General features: G+C 50.6%; 2 long non-coding RNA genes across 2 annotated transcripts in view; one reads left to right on the forward strand and one right to left on the reverse strand.

Moving 5' to 3' along the window:
- The window catches only part of LOC311425853, a 58,430-nt gene extending 55,152 nt beyond the window's left edge, over positions 1–3,278 (forward strand). Inside the window, exon 3 of the long non-coding RNA XR_014686459.1 lies at positions 2,926–3,278. This is a non-coding gene — a long non-coding RNA (uncharacterized lncRNA). The remainder of the gene's footprint in view (positions 1–2,925) is intronic.
- Positions 1–21,258, reverse strand: part of LOC311425847 — a 73,586-nt gene that overhangs the window by 43,262 nt on the left and 9,066 nt on the right. The window lies entirely within an intron of this gene.

Here is a 21,258-nt window from a genome sequence, read left to right on the forward strand (position 1 = left end):
TGTTAACATTCCTACATCCTCTTTCCCTGCTCATTCAACTTCAAACACCTTTAACACTTTCAACAACCTTTTAACACTTCCTTTATCTTTCTCCAGCCTGTACTTTCCTAATGCCAACATCAAAAGCTCAGTCAGGGGCCAACTTAGTTCCGTACCTTTTCCCACCAAGGTGCTGAAACAACATCAGTATACACCATTTCATCCTGTTCTCCTTCTCAAAAACAACATTAACTGTAGCAAAATATTAGAGATTAAAGTTCTGTTTAGGGGCCACTTTTCTCCACATTCCAGCTTATAAAGCGGCCACCATTGATTACAATATTTTATCAATGTTTTCCTGTTCACGCTTCCACCGGCAGATCCTCCAATATCCTTCCAATGACTCAAAACACATCCTAAAGTGCTTTTCTTTAAAATCCCACCAGTTTGCCTTCCTCCCATTTTCCCAGTTCACACTTTCAGAAGACACTTATCACTTACAAAATGCAGCACGCAGGTATCTTTCAATAGCGATGTCATGAAACTACTCCTATTACCAGGAATATCGCCAAAATCACAATAACAATAATCAGAGTCAAATTCCACATGCGATAAGTCAGAAAACCGAAATATGTGACACTGTAACGATACCTTTCTTATAACAACGCCACGAACCTACTATTATCACCAAGAATATTGCCAAAATCACAGTAACAATAACCAGAGTTAAATACCACACTCCATGAGTCAGAAAACCGAAATAGGCAACACAATTCCAGATGGACCTGAAAGTGAGCTCCTCCCTTACGGTCCCCCAACATATACTTACAGTGCTAACCACAAAGTATATTCCAAACACTGCCTTGCGGAAGATCTCCTTCCGACCTACAGACAGTTCCAGATGACCGGTCTACCAGACAACCAAACCAGAATAAAGAGTATACTCACTTACACTGATGGGGTCCTTGTCTGCCTCCGCAGTGATCCAGTGAGTCGAGGAGTCCCTCTGGGAAATCCCGGGGGTACCCTAGGGAGTCCTGTTCCCAGCGGGTCCTGCGGTCCGGCAGAGAGGTTGTCCCATCTGGGGTGCCAGCTTGATTCAAAGATGGAAGCCGAAATTCCTTGAAGTGGTATATTCTTTATTGCAGCGCTGGATGCACGGGGGATCTCTCCAGCTATCGTGCATACCCAAAGCGGAAAGCAGTCTTGAATTTCTACAATCAATCTATCAATATTCTACAAGCGCCTCTACGTATTCATTCCCTATCCCCGCCTGCCCTGGCTTCTCATGCTAATTAGCCTTTTGGCACCTTGCGCCTGCGTCGAGCCTCCCAAGCCTTGTGGGCAGGGGTCTTTGGGAGGAAGACGCCGAGTCTTCCTCACAGTGTACTTTTCACCTTTGGTCAGGGTTGTGCTGAGTTGGCACGTTTCTGAATTGCAAGAGCTGGCTGTTGCTAATTCTTCCGTTTGTTGGCTCTTTCTCATGAATTGCAATGTCCAGTTTCGAGCTTTATAGTCCTTCCATTTGTTTCTCTGTCCGCCTGCTGCTTCCTTCTCGTGAGTTCCAGTGTCTTGTTTGGAAATACACAGTCCTTGTCTGGGGATTGTCCTTGCCTCCCCAATGCCTCCTTAATCAGTTTTTCACTTCTCTAGCTTGTTAGTAATAAGCAATAACTCTTCCTATCTCCTTCTACCGAGTCTGTTTTGCCCGTTACAAGAATTACTGCGTGATCTCCTTGTCCTTATCTCCACTTTGAGCCCTTTTCATCATATTTTCTCCCCATTCCTCTTTGAGGAGGGGAAGGGAGAGAGCGGCTGTGGTGGAGCTCGGCTGCCCACTCGAGCGGAACCACGATAGAGGGGCCGTGCACCCCCCACCCCATAGATCCCCTCTGGGTGCCCCCACCCCATAGAAGCCCCCCCAGGTGCTCACCACCCCATAGAACCCCCCCTACCCCACAGACCCTCCCCGTGGCCCCATACGTTCCCTTATGGCCTCCCCATGCCATATGGCCCCACGGACCCCCAATGTCCTCCTGTGCCCCCCCAGTCCCATGTGTCCCCATGTCCCCTCCACGTTCCCTCCATGCCCCCCATCCCATGTCCCCATAATGTCCCCCATGTCCCCGCGTGTACCCCCAGTCCCCACATGTCCCCTCATGTCCCCACCTCCCCCCATGTCCCCATTCCCCCACCCACGCTCCCGTGTCCCTGTCCCACCCATGTCCCCCCAAATCCCCACGTCCCCCCCACGTCCCCACATTCCCCCATGTCCCCTTGCCCCCCAAGTCCCCCCGTCCCCCCTATCCCCACGTGCCCTGCATGTCCCCCATCTCCCACGCCTCCCCATACCCCCCCCCACACCCCGGCAGGCCCCCAGCCCGTGGTGCCCCAGTAGAGGGCCAGCACCTGCTCCACGGGGCTGCCTTCAACCCCCCCAGGCACCCCTAAACACCCCCCAGACTCCCACACACCCCGAAACTCCCTCCAGAAACCTGCCAGGGCCCCCTCAGCTCCCCCCCACAATCCACCAGGAGCCCCCAAACCTCTCAAGCCCCCCCACAAGCCTCCCCAAACAACCCAAAGACCTCCTGCAGACCTCCCTCCACCAAAACACCCCACGTTCCCCCAGTCCCATATGTCCCAATGTCCCCCCATGTCGCCCCACTCCCATACGTCCCCTCCATGTCCCCTCGAGCCCCCGCTGTCCCTACCATGTCTAGGCATCCCCAAATCCCATGTCCCACCCCAGCCCCACATCCCCCCCATGTCCCCCCTGTGTCCCCATTTCCCCCCAACCCACGTCCCCTCCGTGTCCAAATGTCCCCCCAGTCCCATATGTCCCAGTGTCCCCCATGGCTCCACGCCCTCCCCCCCTCAGGTCCCACCAATCTCCCTCCACCTACGATTCCACTTCTGAGGCTGCTCTGATGTCTCTAATTCTAGGATTCTGGGATTTCTCCTGTTCTGCCATTTCTACCATTCCATGGTTCTATTCCTATGATTCCAATTTCTCCAATTTCAGGACTCGATTCCGCGACTCCTCCGATTCCTACAACTCTTTGATGTCCTCCCCCCAGCACAGAGGTGCCTGGGCAGGCAGCAGCCTGTTGGTGCCGCCATCACCGCGGGCAGCAGCCAGCACTGCCCGTGTCACCACGATGTCACCGCGACATGGCCATCGACAAGAGGCTGCGCGATGGGTCCTGCGCCAGCGGTACCGAGACGTTCGGGCAGGAGGAGCTCCCAGGTGGCTGATGCCAGCAAGGAGCAAGCTGCTCGCACCAGGTGGACCACGTTAGACTGCTGGGAGAGATGGAGGATGGGAGGGGAGCACAGCGGCCCCTGGGACAGCGCAGGAGGAGGCCTCAGCACCCGGCGTGTCCCAGCTACAGCAGAGTCATGGAAATGTTCTTCTGACATCTCTCCTTCCCGATTCCAGAGAAACGGCCTGAACTGCCACCCTTCCTGTCGTGCAGGTGGAGGAATTCTTTTGGCTCTGTCCTTTCGGCAGGCTGCCGCTGATGCCCAAGCTGCCTCCTGCCAAAAAGGAGCTTTTGCGCAACCAGCTGCAGGAAAAAACTGCGCCCAAAACAGAGCCCAGGAGGAAATCGAAACAAGAGCCCGAAACAGCACCCAAAGAGCAGGCGCAAGACCGGGGCCAGGCAAAGGCTCGAAAATCTGCAAAACAGCAGAAGAGCAAGGGCCAAAAAGCAGCAAAGGGCCAAAAAGCCCTCCTCAAGTCAGGAAGCTATCCATCCTGGAAGCCCCTCCAGTAACAGAGCGAGTGAAGCGCCCCGAATCTCAGAAAGCCCCAGGCCCGCTAGAAACACCCATCGTGTCCAAGCTGTCCCTGCCGAGCTCGGAGGGCAGCCTGCTTCAGGAGCCCAGCGACGACAGCGGCAGATTCCAGCGAGGGAGCTCCAGCTCCCAAAGACTGCCAAAGTTACGGGCTGGGAGGTTCTGGTCCGTGCTTCCAGACCGCCTGAAGATGGAAGCATCCAATTCCAAGCCCTCTACTTCTGGGACAGTGACACGGCAGGGGGCAAGTTCTGAGCATCAACTGCCAAAGCTCGTACCCAGGCTTCCTACGGCGTGGCCTGTAGGTATTAGAGCCAGCCCGAGCACCGCTACTACTGGGACACAGACGGAGCAGGGGCCAGGTCTTCACAACTGGAAATGCCAAAGCTCAAACCCAGGCACTCTACACCGTCGCCTGTAGGTAAGAAAGCCAGCCTGCCGAAGGAGCCCAGCGACCCCTCTACTTCTGGGACACAGACCGACCAGGGGGCCAGCTTTGAGCTTCAGCAACAACCAAAGCTCCAATTCGGGCCCTCTCCGCGAATGCCTACAGGTAGTAGAACAAGTCCGCCCAGGAAGTACAAAATTCCGAAGTTCAAACCTTTGACCGTGGAGCTGTGCCCTTATCCTATAAGAGCCAGACCGCTCAGGGAGCCCAGCGACACGTCTATTTCTGGAACACCGATGGACCAGGGGGCCAGCTCTGAGCATCATCAGTTGCCAGAGCTCAAACCCAGGCTCCCAACGCCGCTGCCCAGTCCAAGGTGACCCGAGCTTTGATTGCCCGGAGCTGCAAGAACACCGTCAGAGGTGGCAAAACAGGTGCGTGATCCACATCCCTGTTCCTTTGGGGGCTCAAGCCTTGGAGGCAAGTAGTTCTGGGGATAGCAGGGCCTCTCCAACGAGATCTCAGTTTTGAGCCGGGGCTTGGCTCGATCCAAGCAGAACCTTGGGCTCCTCCATGGCTAGCCTCAAGTCCCTCAAGCTCCCTTCTGTTGCCACAGAGACACAGCAGGCCACGTTATTTGGCAGCATTTAGAAGGCCTAACGAAGCAGGAGGCTGCTCTTGGCCCGAGAGGAGAGTGTGCGTTTGCAGCTGGGTGCTGGTTTCCAGGCCGGGTGGGAAGAGAGGGGCTTTGTGTGTGGGCCTGGCAGAGCTGAACCCTGCTGCTGGCCGGGTCTGGGGATGGGGTGAGCAGAAGGAGGGAAACGGCGGGACCTGAAGCCATCCACGGGGTCCGCGTGTGGGCAAAGAGCCCCAGAAACCTGTAGCAGTTTTTGCTCAGTCTCACTCCCTTCACAGAAATCCATCTGACAGCGGACGGCAAGACAATGGAGGAAAACACAACGATGTTTCCAGCTGAGGGACCGTCTCCACGGCCTCCATGGCCAGGAACCTCCCCTTGCTGGGACAAGAGCTGGGAAGCTGCCCTCAGAGCAACGTGGAGAAAAAATGCACTTCCACACCGGCAGCCGGGGTGCCAGGAGGAGCCGTGCTGCAGCACCAAGCACTCCCGAAGCAGCTCGCTCCCCTCCATACGCTGCCAGTATCTCTTGTTTGGGGGGTTGGTTTCAGATGCTCTTCATCCCAGACTCCCAAATCCTTGGGGTTGACCTCAAATCTCCCCTGGAGCTTTCTGCCAGAGGCTCCAGGTGGGGCCATTTGCCCTGCCTCTGCTATAAAGCAGACTTTAGACTTTTTTATACCTTTTGTCCTACCTGAAGTAGCCCAAGGGCTACTGTGTGAACAGTGTCCTGCTTAATTCGCTCAAAGGCTTCTCGTTGCTCGGGTTCCTGCTTGGAATTGTTCTGCTGGGTCACTTGGTAGAGAGGGCTACGAATCACACCACAATTTAGATCAGATTAACCATATAAAATTGAATCGTTCTCGCCTAATCCTTAGGTTTAGTGCTTCTGAATGTCTGGTAATTTTCCTCCTTTTTAAACCTGAGGCCCCTCCTCGAGCCTCCCCTTTGTCCCTGACCCATTCCTGGCACTTCTTGTTATAGAAAAAAACACCTTCCGAAGTCCTGGCTGGGCCAGTAGCTAAAGGGGTCTTGGGAGTGTTATCCCACCCACGAATACCTAGAACGATCGCTTCGGTCCTTCCCCGGCCGAGTCCCTCGCAGGATATCAGAACCGCGGTTAGAAGACCTCCGCACTCGCTTCGGAACTGAGTTCCGTCTCAGTCACCCCCTTACACACAGTCACACAACCGAACCCCCCCAACCAAAGGGCATACTCACGCAACGATAAAACTTTGTTGGGGTCTTCGTGCGCAGAGTTACGGGTTTAAACCAGAAGAGGGGAGAGCTCTTTGTTCTTTCCTTGCCTCTTATGTTTGTAATCCTGCTGGGCTCCGGACTGCTCCCGGCAAAGGGTCACAATGAAACAAGGCTGGGGGCACCTCCCTTAGCCGTTCACAGCCTTGGGACCCAAGAGGATCACGTCAGGGTCACCAAGTTGTTAGAAATTCCGAGTCAATCTAGCTTTATAAGCTTTATTTATGGGGTTAATAAAAGGCAAGCAACAGCACAGGGTGCGCGGGGAGTCTGGGCTCCTCCAACACACACACACACGTTACATCAGGCGGCTGGTTTTTATGCTGCTAGGCTAATACATATTCATCACTACTTCTAGAAAAGGCAGGGTTATTTGAATTAGTTCCTGGAATCTGGACCCTCCCTCTGGCGCATGCGTATCAGTCTCCGGTGCTCCCTCTGGGGGTCTCTCGTGCTGAAGGCTCATAGTTTTCCTCCCAGGCTTTCTCCTTGTCCTTCTCCTTTGTCCATCTTGGCCGCATGTCAGAGACTTGCGCAGCGTCCCATGCAATAATCACAATAGAGAGCAGTTATTCTGAAACCCCTTTGTTCTCTTATCCCCGGATGTCAGAGACCCGAGGTTTACCCTTCAAGCCCTCTATTGACATGAATTGCTGGGACATTCCTTACAATCCCTCATCTGCTTATTAATCTTCTCAATTTGTGTCTCTTCAACTTTTGCCAGTAACAACTGGATTTCCTCGGTCGGTTCTTGGGGGGTCCGTTTCTTAAGCATCATTCTTGACACATCACCTTTCTTCTCTACCGAAGTCATCACAAATTGGGTACTATTTATTATTCGGCATATCAATAACGTAAAGCAAGGCATCATACAAGGTATAAACAATAACATCATTACACCACAGAAAAATGAAAATGACATCCTTTTAACCTGTGGTCCACCGGGCAGCCATGAAAACAAATCCCAATCCGTACCCTTCCAAGTTTGTACTGGGATGTGGGCTAATTTCCTAATTTCCTTTGTTATCCGCCTTACCCACTTTTCCATTATCATCAATTTGTAAACAACAATTAGAATCGTTCAGTTTTCCACACGCTCCCCCTTCTTCTGCTAGTAAATAGTCTAAAACCCTTCTGTGTTGAAAGATGGCATTCCTCATCTGGGTGGCTTGGTCAGCCAAATGATCCAAAGACGTCGCTGTTTGATTGGTTACAATTTGGAGGACAGCTTGCAACCTAATTATTTGATTCCAATTATCAATAGGTTCTCGAGCCCCCCATACTACCTCATTTGGGTTCCAGGTAGCTGGTCCATAATGCTGTATGATTCAGGAAGCCATTCATTCTCTCCCCATTTTTGGGCACTACCCCCAGCTAAGGAAGCATAACTAGATCGTTTGACTCTGTTCAGATCATCATATAATCTTCCTCAATGATTTCCTTGTATTTGTGACTATAAAAAGAACCAGGGTCTTATATGCCTGTACAAAACTGCACAAATCACAGACAGACACGGAGTGGATAGACGCGGAAAAAAGGCCAGCACTATGGATAAGGAGGTAGCCCTCAACTTACTGCAATGCTTTTTAGAAAAGTGAGGGGTAGAAGGAGTTAAGCATATTACAGGGCTTATAGCCTTTGGGGTAGCAAAGGGGTTTTTTTGTAACCCTGAATCATACTTTGATGTGGAAGAATGGAGAGCATATGGGGACTGCTTGTGGAATTTAGCTATACATGTAGATGATGAGAAAATGGTTGAAAAACGAATGAAACAGTGGCGGGAAACTGTTAATAGTTTGAAAAGATACAAGTTAGAACAGCAAGTTGCTGCTGTGGCTACCCAGCAATTAGGAGGTCAGCCCTAAGAATCAGAGGGACTGTTCTCGGCGGGGGGCGATTACTCGCCTATACCACCGTCTGGGAGACCGATAACTGTTAAGCCACGGCACCCGTCGCCGGGGCGTCACCACCCCCCTCTCCTAGTAAAAGCCCGGACGCAGATCAGGAGACATGGCCTACGGCGCCACCCCCTCCGACCACGGTCGAAACTGGGATACAAGTCTCAGGAGCAGAAAACGGGGTCTCCGACAGCGAGGAGGAGGTGGTGGGGCGACTCATTTTAAAACCCAAAGAGGATACACCCAGGGAGAGCCGTAAGGCTCCCATTAAGCCACTGCCAAAGCCCCCCCCCCCACAGGAGATAGAAAGGGTTAATTGCCAGGCGATAGCCAGAGAGGTGGCAGACGCTCAGGACTTTGAATTGCTGAGCCCTGCTTGCTGATCAGGCTTTCCCAGTAACCTATGGACAAGGGGCTGCAGGGCTGCAGGGAGCTCACACCCCGCTTGATTGGAAACTACTATCCCAGCTGAGAGCCACAGTAAATGAGAGTGGGTTGCACAGTGAGCCGACCAAGCAGCTGCTTAATTACATTTGGGGCAGCAGTATTTTATGTCCCGAGGACATCAAAACTATTGTAAGAATGATTATGACACAATCTGGTCAGCTGCTATGGCAGGCTCACTGGCAACGTGTATGTGATATCAGTGCTCACACACCCCGACCAACGGGAGATCCTTTAAAATACGTAACTACCGAGCAATTAATGGGGGTTGGGAGGTTTGCATTGGCGGATATGCAGGTACAGTTAGGGCCGGGGTTATGCCTAGAGAGCATGAGGGCAGCCCGTGCAGTACTCCAACCCCGCTCTACCGGCCCACTATGAGATGGCGTTGCCACCCACGACCCCAACACCTGCCCCGCCTGCGATGCAGCCCACCCACAGTCAGACGCCGCCAGATCACAACAACTACAACCAGCCACATTGGGAGATACTCTACAAACATTGGAACTATCGGCCGTTGTGTGAGCCTTCATGGAATGGATGACAATTTGTGGAGACCGAGCATGGCAGGGGATACCGGCGAATGCGTACAGAGGTCCCTGCTACCTTGGTCGATCGGGATTATTTGCATGTCGCCACCAGGACTGGTTGAGTATCTCCAAGACGACGTCCAGTAAGTGAAAAGAGACACTCATGGTCCAGTAAGTGAAAAGAGACACTCATGGTCTAACACCTGACTGTAAAGATGATGTTGAATTATGATCAGCAACCACACGAATATTTGCCTCCTTCTTCATACCAGGACTAGCAGCCACGTGGTCACTGACACAGATAGAAAAGTTGGCGTGCTGGACAGTGAAACAGTTCAACGCAACTACCGACATCCTCTCTCAAATGATGGATGATATGGACAGTCTATGACACTCAGTGTTACTGTATCGGGCAGCCATTGATTTCTTGCTGCTGGCCCAAGGACACGGTTGTGAGGACTTTGAAGGAATGTGCTGTTTTAATTTGTCAGATCATAGTGAGTCGATCCATAAAAGGTTGGATTGGCTAAAAGAACATGTGAATGAATGTTAACCCATTTGATACCTGGTTGAAATCCTTGTTTGGTGACCTTTCCCTTTGGCTTCTATCCCTTATTAAGGAGGGTTTGACATTGCTGCTTATTATACTGCAGATAATCATTGTTGTCAAGATAGCTTATCATTGTATTATGAAGGCGGTAACAAAGATGACAAAAAAGAAAAAGGGGGAATTGTTGAAGACTGGCTCAAAGAGCAAGGGCACGGGTCCCTAGAGGAATTGTACAAGCAAGGCAAAGAAAATGCAGTTTATAGCCATGGAGTGGGCCGGATGAGAAGCATTCTTGTGCAAATATGCAAGGAGCAGTCTGTCCTTGAGAGAGAGAGAAACGGGGATGTGAGGCCTGGGAAAACAAGGGAGTAGCTTATGCGCTGTAACCGCAAGTAGGAGAAACAATATTGTTTGCAACACTTTTAGGCTTAGCCACTAGGCTAGTGACCAGTAGGCATAATTATAGTTGTGTGTATAAATATACGGCTATCTGCGCAATAAAGTTGACGCTTGTATTACCACTCATATTGAGTCGATCACTTGCTTCCCCGCGCCGTTAATCGGAGGGTCTCGCACCCGCATGTACCCCACATAGCGTATTGCCAACCAGTTTTCGGGTAGCCTCTTGTAGGCATGTTTGCCACACACCCAATAATGACCCTTTAGAGCCCACGTCCCATTTGGAAAAGGACCATCCCATCCTTCTTTATTTATTGGAGCGTGAAAATACAGTGTTCTCGTTACCAAGTGGTCCTGTTACAATGTCTGCCCCATTTGTACTCGTATATGCACACCTCCAAGCTCCCGCATTGGATTCCCGCTTACAATTACAATCAAGTTTTCCTTGGCGGCCTGTCATATTACGAGCTGACCAGAAATGTTTAAAGAAAACTCACCTCCCATTCTCATCCTGCCATCTCCAGGGGTAGACCCTTACCACATGCTGTTCCTTAGTGGTGTTATCACGCTGACGGCTCAAGATCTGAGCGTCAAATTGGCCCCCTGCTTGTGCTCTTGCCACGGTTTCACAGCCAGATCCCAAAAATTCCCTGTATGAGCATTTCAGCCAAGTGCCCTTTCTCAGCTGGACATGTGTGGCGTTCCATTTCGCACTACGTGCTGTACAGTTTAGAGGTCCACATTCAGGACCAGTACAATCATATCCGGGAGACAGAGTCCAATTACAAATGCTTTTTCCTACCGCTAACGTTCCTGTTCTGTTTAAACAGTATCTACGCCGATCTGACGAGTGCAATTGCCATGGGCCTCCTTCCTCTTTCCAAAATTGTGTCCCATTATGAACTTCACTCAAATTATTAACCCACTACTTGGGTTCGACCGGGCCAGCTACCCAGGGCCAGCTTTCAGTTCCCCCCCAGTCCTCCACAAACCCAGCAGTTACTAAGGTTAAAGGTCTTGGCCACTTCCTCCCCCAGAATGAAAGAGTTATTCCTCCAGTCTTGCCCATGGCTCAACTGCCCCTGTAAAAACAATACCAGTAGTATAGCATTTCTTATCCTTTGCAATGCTGAGGGTCTTGGAAACGCCTTCAATCAAGGGCTTGGGCCTGCTTTCAGGGTTCATTTGGGCTTGTGTTACTGTTCAGCTTTTTGGGGTGATCCAGCTCCTGGAAAACTAAGCACAATTGTACATGGGTTTTTAAAAAAAGGTTCTTATGTTATTTTCTCAGGACAACCGGGCTTTAGTGCGGGAGAAGTCCGGTCGAGGCCCTCTCACTCGGCAGTCAATACCCATAGGGGTTGCCTCTCTCGGTAGACCATACACACCGCAGTGGAGGGTCCTGCCCCGGTCTTGTCTTCTCCCTTTCCTCCCTTCAGGCTTGTCCTCTTGGTCTGGTACCCTTAATTCATGCAGAGCCTCGTTGCCAGAAAATTTCCCTTTTCCCTTCATTGTTGTAGTTGTTTCTCTGTCATGATCACGTATTTCTGACTTTCATAATTCTCTATCAAAGAATAGTCCAATGGCATTCCTTGGGAATACGGCATTCCATATGACATCTCGTAAGGTGAGATATCTGTTTCACTATGGGGCATAGTCCTTATGTTCAATAATGCCAATGGCAAACATCCGAGACAGTTGGGTTGCCATCATTAATTTAGCCAATTGTTGTTTAATCGTTTGATTCGTTCTCTCAACTCGTCATGAGCTTTGTGGATGCCATGGAGTATGGTATTCCCATTTAATGCCTAGGGCTGTGGTTAAGTCCCGTAACACCTTAGATGTGAAACGTGTCCCCTGGTCAGAGTCAAAACTCCCTACCAACCCAAAACGTGGTGTTATATTTTCCAACAGAATTTTAGCTACCATAGCGGCAGTTGCCCTCGCCACAGGGTAGGCCACTATCCAGTGGGTTAGTTGATCCACTATCACCAACAAATATTTATATCCTCCTCTTTTTGGTAGCTCGGTGAAATCAACCTGTACTCTTGCGAATGGCCTGTATGTGATCCTCCGTCCCCCAGTAGGTTCTTGCCTCACACTTTTCTGATTTATTTTCGGACATGTTAGACACCCTTGAGTAATTTGCCGAGCAATCTCATATATCCCAACGCACCCCTAAAATTTTAAAAACGGATCGCTCCATGCTTGAATTCCCCAAAGGATTTGCAAGTGCATCCAAAATAGCAGCTCCTTTGCTTGACTCTTAGGCGTATCTTGGCCATCCGGTGGGATCCGCTTTTCTTCCTCCTTTTCCAAAGATTGTAATAACTTTTCCAAAGTTTGTTCAAACAGCTTAGGAGACTCGGTAAACCCCTGTGGTAGTACTGTCCATCGTAACTGCTGTCTCCTTCGTCTTTCTGGGTCCTCCCATTCAGAAGCAAAATAATCCCTAGATTTTCTTCTAATGGACATGCCCCAAAAGCATCCTTCAGGTCTGTTACACTACTCCAAATATGTTGTGGGGCCAAATAATTTAATAGTGCATAAGGATTTGCCACTACCGAGAATTTAGTCACTGTTCTTTGATTTACAGCTCTTAGATCTTGGACCTATCGGCATGTCCCATCAGCTTTCTTTACGGGTAATATAGGCGTATTATGGGGGAACGTACATGGTTCTAAAGTCCCTCCTTGGAATAGCCGAACTATGACTGGTTTTAATCCCTTCCTTCCTTCTAATGGCATGGGATACTGTTTTACAGGTTTCTGGAGTTCTGTTACTTCTACCATTAGGGGTTCCACTTCCAACTTTCCCAATTCCCCTTCCTTATACCATACTCGGGGATCTATATCACCCTCATCTTCTTCTGTTAATGTAAATAACCAGATTTTCCCATTCTCCCCTATAAGCTTTAAGCCATTTTGATAATCAAATCCCTCCCCAATAGGTTATATTCTGCTTCTGGAACAAGCAAGAGATCATTAAGACCCACACAGGTCTCAGATTCCACATCAACGTTTTATAATACTGACACAGGGAAGGACTTCCCTTCTGCCCCTACCACAGACATTTGCTTTTGCCCCTTTTTGAGTCCCCTTGGTGTATTCTGAATAGTCAATCTTTTGGCCCCTGTATCTACCCGAGCTCTAAACACCCCTTTCCTATTTCCTAGAGGAAAGAGCCTATTTCGTCTTCGGTGTCAGGTAGCAAGGAGTAGGTGGTGGGCAGAATACGCCCCCTCTCCTGCTGCTGACCTTGATCTCTGCAGCGTTTTGCTTTCTTTCCTGGGAGAAAGTGACTGCTTGTCTAATTAGTCAGTTCTTTCCTCTCTGTGATTCCCAGGTCCTTTCTTCTCTCCCATTGCTTGGTGTCTGAGCAAATTGCTCCCGCTCTGCTCTCCCAAAGTGGCCAGCAGTGAGAAGAGGAGGGAGGGAGGGCTGAGAGGGTGTCAAGATGAGAACATCCTTGCTCCATCTCTCAGAGCAGGGAAGCACCAGGACGAGGCAGGAGGGGGCACTGCCACGGCAGAAGGGGAGAAGCCAGCACAGAGGAAGAGCTTTTCCAGGAGAACTGAGGGGGGAAGAAACAGAGCTCCTCCACCTGCTGCTCCTCGTCCTCCCCTGCCCCAAGAGGTGCTTAAGAGAGCCTTCTGCCACTGGGATGAGGATTTGGGGGGAGTTGAGGCAAAATGATGACAGTAGGTCTCAGGGGGAGCATTAAGAAAGCCGCTGGCGCGTGTGGCGTGAGCGACCCCCGAGCAGAGCAGTGCTGTGGGCTGGCAGCAGCCTGGAAATAGGCGAGGAAAAGATTTGTGCCCTCAACTCTGCCACTTCCCTCGGGGCTGATGAGGAAAAACCTGAAGTAGCCCAAGGGCTACTGCGTGAACGGTGTCCTGCTTAATTCGCTCAAAGGCTTCTCGTTGCTCGGGTTCCTGCTTGGAATTGTTCTGCTGGGTCACTTGGTAGAGAGGGCTACGAATCACACCACAATTTAGATCAGAGGTGAGGAGGAAATTCTTCCCTCGGGGGGTGGCGAGGCACTGGGACGTTTTCACTCCCTCTCTGCCAGGGCAACGTCCTGGACCAGTTCTTCTGCCAGATCCCCCAGATCCTCGAGCTCTCTTGCTCCAACTCCTACCTCAGGGAGGTCGGGCTTCTTGTGCTCGGGGTCTCTCTTGCCTTCGGGTGCTTTGTTTTCATCCTGCTGTCCTACATGCAGATCTTCGGGGCCGTGCTGAGGATCCCCTCCGAGCAGGGCCGGCACAAAGCCTTCTCCACGTGCCTCCCTCACCTGGCCGTGCTCTCCCTGTTCAGCAGCACGGCCATGGGCACCTACCTGAAGACCCCCTCCATCTCCTCGCCTCGGCTTTCTGGAACAAAACAATCTCCCCTTTTTACCTGCAGTGCCTGAAGACTGTTCTTTGAAACAGTACCAGCTGTTCTTTGAAGGCTGGTAACAAACACAGGCACAAGCAGCTTTTCCAGGAGCAAAGCGCTCTCCTACAGCACCTTGGGACCTGCTGGAGACCCAGGGATGCATTTGGGGCTGACCACCAGGCTCTAATGGCAATGGAGCAGGTTTCTTTTCAGCTGTGCCCAGCCACAGGACGAGGGGCAATGGGCACCAAGTGAAGCCCAGGAGGTTCTGGCTCAATGTGAGGGGGCACTTCTGCACTGGGAGGGTGGCAGAGCACTGGGACAGGCTGCCCAGAGGGGCTGTGGAGTCTCCTTGTCTGGACTGGGCGATCTTCAGAGCTCCCTTCCAGCCTCGGGCGATTCTGTGCCACGCAGAGGAAGGAAGAGCCCTGAAAGGGCAGCACCGCTCTGAAACTGGTCAGCTGTGGTGCAAGGGGCCTCGAGCGCAGGCCGGGATCTCACCCCCAAGGCACAGGATTGCTCTGTAAAACCCAGCAAGGCTTCCGCCAGCACAGGAGCCCCCTGCGCTTCACCTGCCTGTGCTCACAGCTGGCAATTACCTGCACTAACGAGGCCACCGGGACTCGCTCCCAGGGCTGGGCCTCATTAAGCCTTCAGTAACACTCAGAGCCGCTTCTCACTTCTCCGTGCAGCCTCCTCTCGGCACCAAAGACACCACGGGGATCAGTCCAGCGCAGAACGCCCGCCTCTGCCTCGTCCCTCCACAGAATTCTCTTGAAGTCCAGCTAATGAACACCACGAGAGCAAAGCTACGACGAGGGGAGAGAATTAACTCCGTGGCACTGAGTGAAGTAACTTACTGAATTAACTACGTGGCACCAGCCCAGGCTTCTCCTGCGTGCACTTTGCTCCGTTTCCGTCTGTTCCTCAGGGGAGCTTCAAGGCGGAGGAGGCTCCTGGGGCTCCAACTCTTGGTGCTGCGGTCGCACCAGTTCGCGCCCAGCAAGGTCCTGCAGAGAAAGCTCCGCTTGGAGACGCACAGGGTGTTTCAGGAAGGCACTGTGGTTTCCCTCCGAAGCTCTGGGCAAGGAGAAGAGATTCCCCAAACTCAACATATTTCCAGCTCCATAGAGCCTCAAGCACTATTGAATGCCCACTTTAAACTCCACCAGCAGCCAACACACAGCCAGTCACTGCCTAATGGCAGCCCAACCAAGCCACCCGTCAGCATGTGCACATGGAACGTGAAGACGCTCGGAAAGACCAAGATTCTAATTAAAGGTGTGTTAATGTGAAGAAAACAAAGAGAAATGGAGCAGATGCTGCACATTCCTCGTGGGTACTTATGTTTCTGTGTGATGGTGGTGGAGCTGAGTATCTGTGAGCAGAATCAGTGCGTAATTTGCACTAGTGGCGTCCCACAGGGCTCGGTGCTGGGGCCAGTCCTCTTTAATATCTTCATCGATGATCTGGACGAGGGCATCGAGTGCACCCTCGATGACACCAAGTTAGGTGCGTGTGTCGATCTGCTTGAGGGTAGGAAAGCTCTGCAGGAGGATCTGGATAGGCTGCACCGATGGGCTGAGGTCAACTGCATGAAGTTCCACAAGGCCAAGTGCCGGGTCCTGCACCTGGGGCGCAATAACCCCAAGCAGAGCTACAGGCTGGGAGAGGAACGGTTGGAGAGCTGCCAGGCAGAGAAGGACCTGGGAGTGATGGTGGATAGTCGGCTGAATATGAGCCAGCAGTGTGCTCAGGTGGCCAAGAAGGCCAACGGCATCCTGGCTTGTATCAGAAACAGTGTGACCAGCAGGGCTAGGGAGGTGATCGTCCCCCTGTACTCAGCTCTGGTGAGGCCGCACCTCGAGAACTGTGTTCAGTTTTGGGCCCCTCGCTACAAGAAGGACATCGAGGTGCTTGAGCGAGTGCAGAGAAGGGCGAGGAAGCTGGTGAGGGGCCTGGAGAACAAGGCCTACGAGGAGCGGCTGAGGGAGCTGGGCTTGTTCAGCCTGGAGAAGAGGAGGCTCAGGGGCGACCTTATCGCTCTTTATAGGTACCTCAAGGGAGGCTGTAGCGAGGTGGGGGTTGGCCTGTTCTCCCACGTGCCTGGTGACAGGACGAGGGGGAATGGGCTTAAGTTGAGCCAGGGGAGTTTTAGGTTAGATGTTAGGAAGAACTTCTTTACTGAAAGGGTTGTGAGGCACTGGAACAGGCTGCCCAGGGAAGTGGTGGAGTCACCATCCCTGAAGTCTTCAAAAGATGTTTAGATGTAGAGCTTAGGGATATGGTTTAGTGGGGACTGTTAGCGTTAGGTCAGAGGTTGGACTCGATGATCTTGAGGTCTCTTCCAACCTAGAAATTCTGTGATTCTGTGATTTAGGTTGGAAAGGATTTTGGAATTCCCCAAATGGTGGCTTTTTCACGCATTTTTGCGTGAAATATGCATTTGGCATGGTACATGCTCATGGAGCGATTTGGAAAGAACGTGGATTGCTGACCGCTCAGGGAAAACAGATAAAACATGCTGAAGAATTTTTAAAATTGTTAGAGGCAGTAAAACAACCAGAAAAGGTAGCTATCATGCATTGTTGGGGACACCAAAATTGCCGATTTTGAAATTGGAAATGGATTGGCAGATCAGGAGGCTAAGCGGGCAGCTGAAATAACTGAGGTGAAGGCATTGTCTTTGATACCAGATGGTAAAATCCAAGCTATATACATGAACCAAAAGCCAAATTATACCAAAGAAGACGTAAAATTAATTGAAGATTTGAAAGGTAAAATGAAACCAGATGGATGGGTATATGTAAAAGATAACCACGTAATAATACCCTCTAATTTGACATGGCCCAGAGTTCTTACAGAACACAATAAAACACACTGGGGAGCTGACACATTGCATAAGAGCCTGAGTCAGACCTTAGTGGGACGAAATTTATATACAACGATAAAACAAGTAACTCAGCAATGTAGCATTTGTTTACACAATAACCCCAATACCAAGAAGAGGATAAAATTTGGAATAATCGGTAAAGGAAATTATCCGGGGCAACAGCGGCAAATTGATTTTTCAGAACCCCCTAGAAAAGGGGGGTATCGTTATTTACTGGTTCTGACTGACACGTTTTCAGGAAGGCCCGAAGCCTTTCCCTGTCGAACAAAGAAAGCAAGAGAAGTGGTTGAAGTCTTGGTAAATGAAATAATACCATGCTTTGTGTTGCAGGAAGCACGGCCGAAAGCACGACAGACACCAGTAGAGTCCGATCATGCTCCATTTTATTGCCCGAATAGCCTAACTTTTATAGTGAACTTAAGAGGGGCAGACAGTGATTCACACAAGATTATTGGTCAAAAGCACTCAGACAAACAACTACAAGAAAACAACCCCCTTGTGATTAGCAGTCACGTAGACCTTGTCCTTGAAGCCCCATGCTGGTAACAATATTTTTCTAAATTCCTCACTTGGGCGATGTGGGAACACTGTCATGGGAACTTCTCAGTTGCCCTGGTAGCTTGGTTTGCTCAGCTGCAGCAAGCCATGGGATTTTTGCCGTTTCAAAAAATCCTTCAACAGCTTTGGGATTCCAGTAGCAATGTCTTCTGATAGAGGTTCACATTTTTGTGCACAAGTGGTACAACAGATAAGTAAGATTCTAAAGGTAGATTGGCAACTACATACTGTACTGGCTCTGGCTGGAATGGTAACTTTCCCTGCAGCAGCCCATACAGTGCCATACTCTGCACTTGTAGCTGGAACAGCAGTGTTATCACACCAGTGTTGTGTCTCCTGCTGAGCAGTGCTGGCACAGCATCGGGCCTCTCTCTAACCCTCCTAGGGGGTGGGCAAAAAGGGAGAGGAGAAACATCACCAGGGCAGCTGACCTAAACCAACCAAAGGGATATTCCATACCAGGTGATGTCACACTCAGCAAGAAAAGGTGGAAACAGGCAGCAGAGCGGAGGGGTGGGCGCTCCTTGTGAAAACGTCGGTCCTCCTCCCGAACACCGGCTACGTGCGTTGAGGCCCTGCTTCAAGGACGCGCTCAAGCATCGCTCATTTGTGGGAAGTAGAGGTAAGTTCTGTCCTCTGCACTTCCACATAGCCTTCATTTGTTTTATTTGTTTGTTTTCCTTCCTTTATTTTTATTTCCCCTTTCCCCCTCCCTGTTCCCTTTCCCTTTACTTAAATTGTTTAGTTCATAATAATCTTTATTTAATTATTATAATTATTTCCCTTTAATTAAAGCGTCCTTATCTCAACCCGCGAGTCGTTCTTTGCTTTATTTCTCCCCCTCCTCATCTAAAGAGGGGGAGTGAGAGAGCGGTTGTGGGGTTTAGCTGCCCAGCACGGTAAAACCACAACACATACTCCTTATAGACCACAGACAAGTGGACAGGTAGAAAAAACGAACCATTTAGTTAAACAACAAGTAGCTAAAATTGGACAAGAAGCTAATTTGACATGGCCTCAATCCCTCCCTTTAGCATTACTTAGAATCAGAGTTAAACCTCGAATAAAAGAGAATTTGAGTCCCTTTGAAATCTTAGATGGAAGGCCGTATCAATTTCTATTTAGTGGAGAGGATCTAACGCAGTTGGGATCAGAATATTTATATGCTTATATAGCTGAACTTCAGAAACAATTAAGTACATCCATTTGTTTTAGGGAGCAGGGCTAGAGGGTTGGATCAAGCAAGCCACCCCTTTAAGCCCGGGGATTATGTCTATATAAAGACTTTTTCAGGACAACCCCTAGAGGAAAAATGGAATGGACCGTATCAAGCGTTGCTGACAACTCACACTGCTATCAAGATTAGAGAACAAGCCGCTTGGATCCACCATTCCCGAGTGAAGAAAGCTCCAGAAGCCCCCTGCAAAGTAATGCCAGGTGACGATGAACTGAAACTGAAACTTAGTCGAACAAAACGAGGACATGACGGTCGGGAGTATTTGGGAATAGTTGGCAGAAATGGTGTTGCTAGAGTTGTTTTGTTTCTATGGCTTATAGTTGTAATTGTGATTCAGGAAGGTGCCTCTATGATAACAGAGAATGGTGAGTGGCCTTGGACCGCAGCCGTAACAACAGAGGAGAAGAGCATTAATGGAAAGTTAGCACTTATGGTCATCTGGTGAACAAATGGTAGCCATTTCTATAAACCATCAGAATGGCGAAAATTAGGGGAAGAGTGGACACACCAAAGAAAACCACGGGGGCCGAAATTAAAATGGGGTGCCGAATGATTAATGGAACGACCCTTGAGAAAGTAACGGGGATTTTAGTCTGGTAAATTTTACCTATGATCCCATTGTTAACATGGCTACTGCCTTCGTGCTTACTATACGTAATGCCACAGTTTATGTTATCCCCCCGATCATTGATTAAACCGTGAGAAGACAGTGCTCTGTCCTTCGGAGCACAGAACATGGGCACGGATGGAGAATGGGAAACGGCAGCCTGGAAATCTAGAGTCATGTGTTAGCCGGGAACAACAAGGAGTTATTGGTGAAAGCAATACAATTGATGCTCAGGAGGTATGCCTTGACACGGAGCAAGGTGTTTGCCACTTTGAAATTCATCCAAATCCTAGTCAAAAGACTGTGCTTGTGTATATTGGTCAAGGCTGTGCGTGTTTAAGAACTGCTTGTGATTTTGTAGAAGTAGATAAGGAGAACAGAACTCTCCGTAGCAAAACTCACGCTAACTTTTCTCTTTGTAACTGTCAGAACCGTTGGCTGTGACTTTCTCTATTTGGCACCAGGGGTATCCCACCAGCTGATCAAGTCTAACAACACAATGGATCGTAAGTTACTACAATTTTAAAAGGCATTCAGGAAAATGGAGAGAAGACTCTAATCACCGGCCATCATGAGACAAAGGAAGTAAGCAGAGTTTTGCAGAGAGTAAAACAAGACCCAAATCACAACTGATGGGATACACTCTTTGGATGGTCGCCAAAAATAGACGACATCTTGTGATCTGTCGACCCTCTCTTCTGTTGAAGCATCTTGTTAATTGAAACATCGCGCTGTCTGTCACCCTTCAGTTCTGCTGAAACTTGAGCTAACTTGAGCCAACTCGGCATTCCTGGAGCTAACTTGAGCCAAGTCGGCATTCCGGCGGCTTGGAAAACAACTGACTCAGCCCCCCCGGCTCCGCCCAAACACCCTCAGGGTCCCCCCCAAAGCCCACCAGCCTCCCCCCCAACACAAACCAGGGCCCCCCCTAAACACCTCAAGACTCATCCGCAACCCCCCCATGAGAAAATCCTCCAGAGCCCCTCTACCACTGCAAGGGCCCCTGACCAACATCCCCCGGCCACCCCGTCCCCCCCAACCCTTCACCAGAGCCTCCCCCCTCCCCAGACACCCATAACACCCCCCAGCACCCCCAAACTCCCTCCAGAAACCTGCCAGGGCCCCCTCAGCTCCCCCCCACAATCCACCAGGAGCCCCCAAACCTCTCAAGCCCCCCCACAAGCCTCCCCAAACAACCCAAAGACCTCCTGCAGACCTCCCTCCACCAAAACACCCCACGTTCCCCCAGTCCCATATGTCCCAATGTCCCCCCATGTCGCCTCACTCCCATACGTCCCCTCCATGTCCCCCATATCCCCTCGAGCCCCCGCTGTCCCTACCACGTCTAGGCATCCCCAAATCCCATGTCCCACCCCAGCCCCACATCCCTCCCATGTGCCACCCATGTCCCCACGTGTCCCACGTCCCCCCAACCCACATCCCCTCCGTGTCCAAATGTCACCCCAGTCCCATACGTCCCAGTGTCCCCCATGGCTCCACGCATACTTTTTCTCTTGTGTCCCTTTTCCGCTATCCCTTTCTTGTAGGGTTAGGACTACATCATGCTTCCTAAGAGCTGCTTCCCTAGCTTCTCTATCCGCTAGGTTATTATTCCCTCTTATGTGGAAGCCAGTTCCCTTTTGATGTCCTCTGACATGTACCACAGCAATCTCCCTAGGCCCTCTCAACGCCTGCAATATT

The sequence above is a fragment of the Aythya ferina genome, assembly GCF_964211825.1.
Source record: "Aythya ferina genome assembly, chromosome: 34".
In the NCBI taxonomy this organism is placed as follows: Eukaryota; Metazoa; Chordata; class Aves; order Anseriformes; family Anatidae; genus Aythya; species Aythya ferina.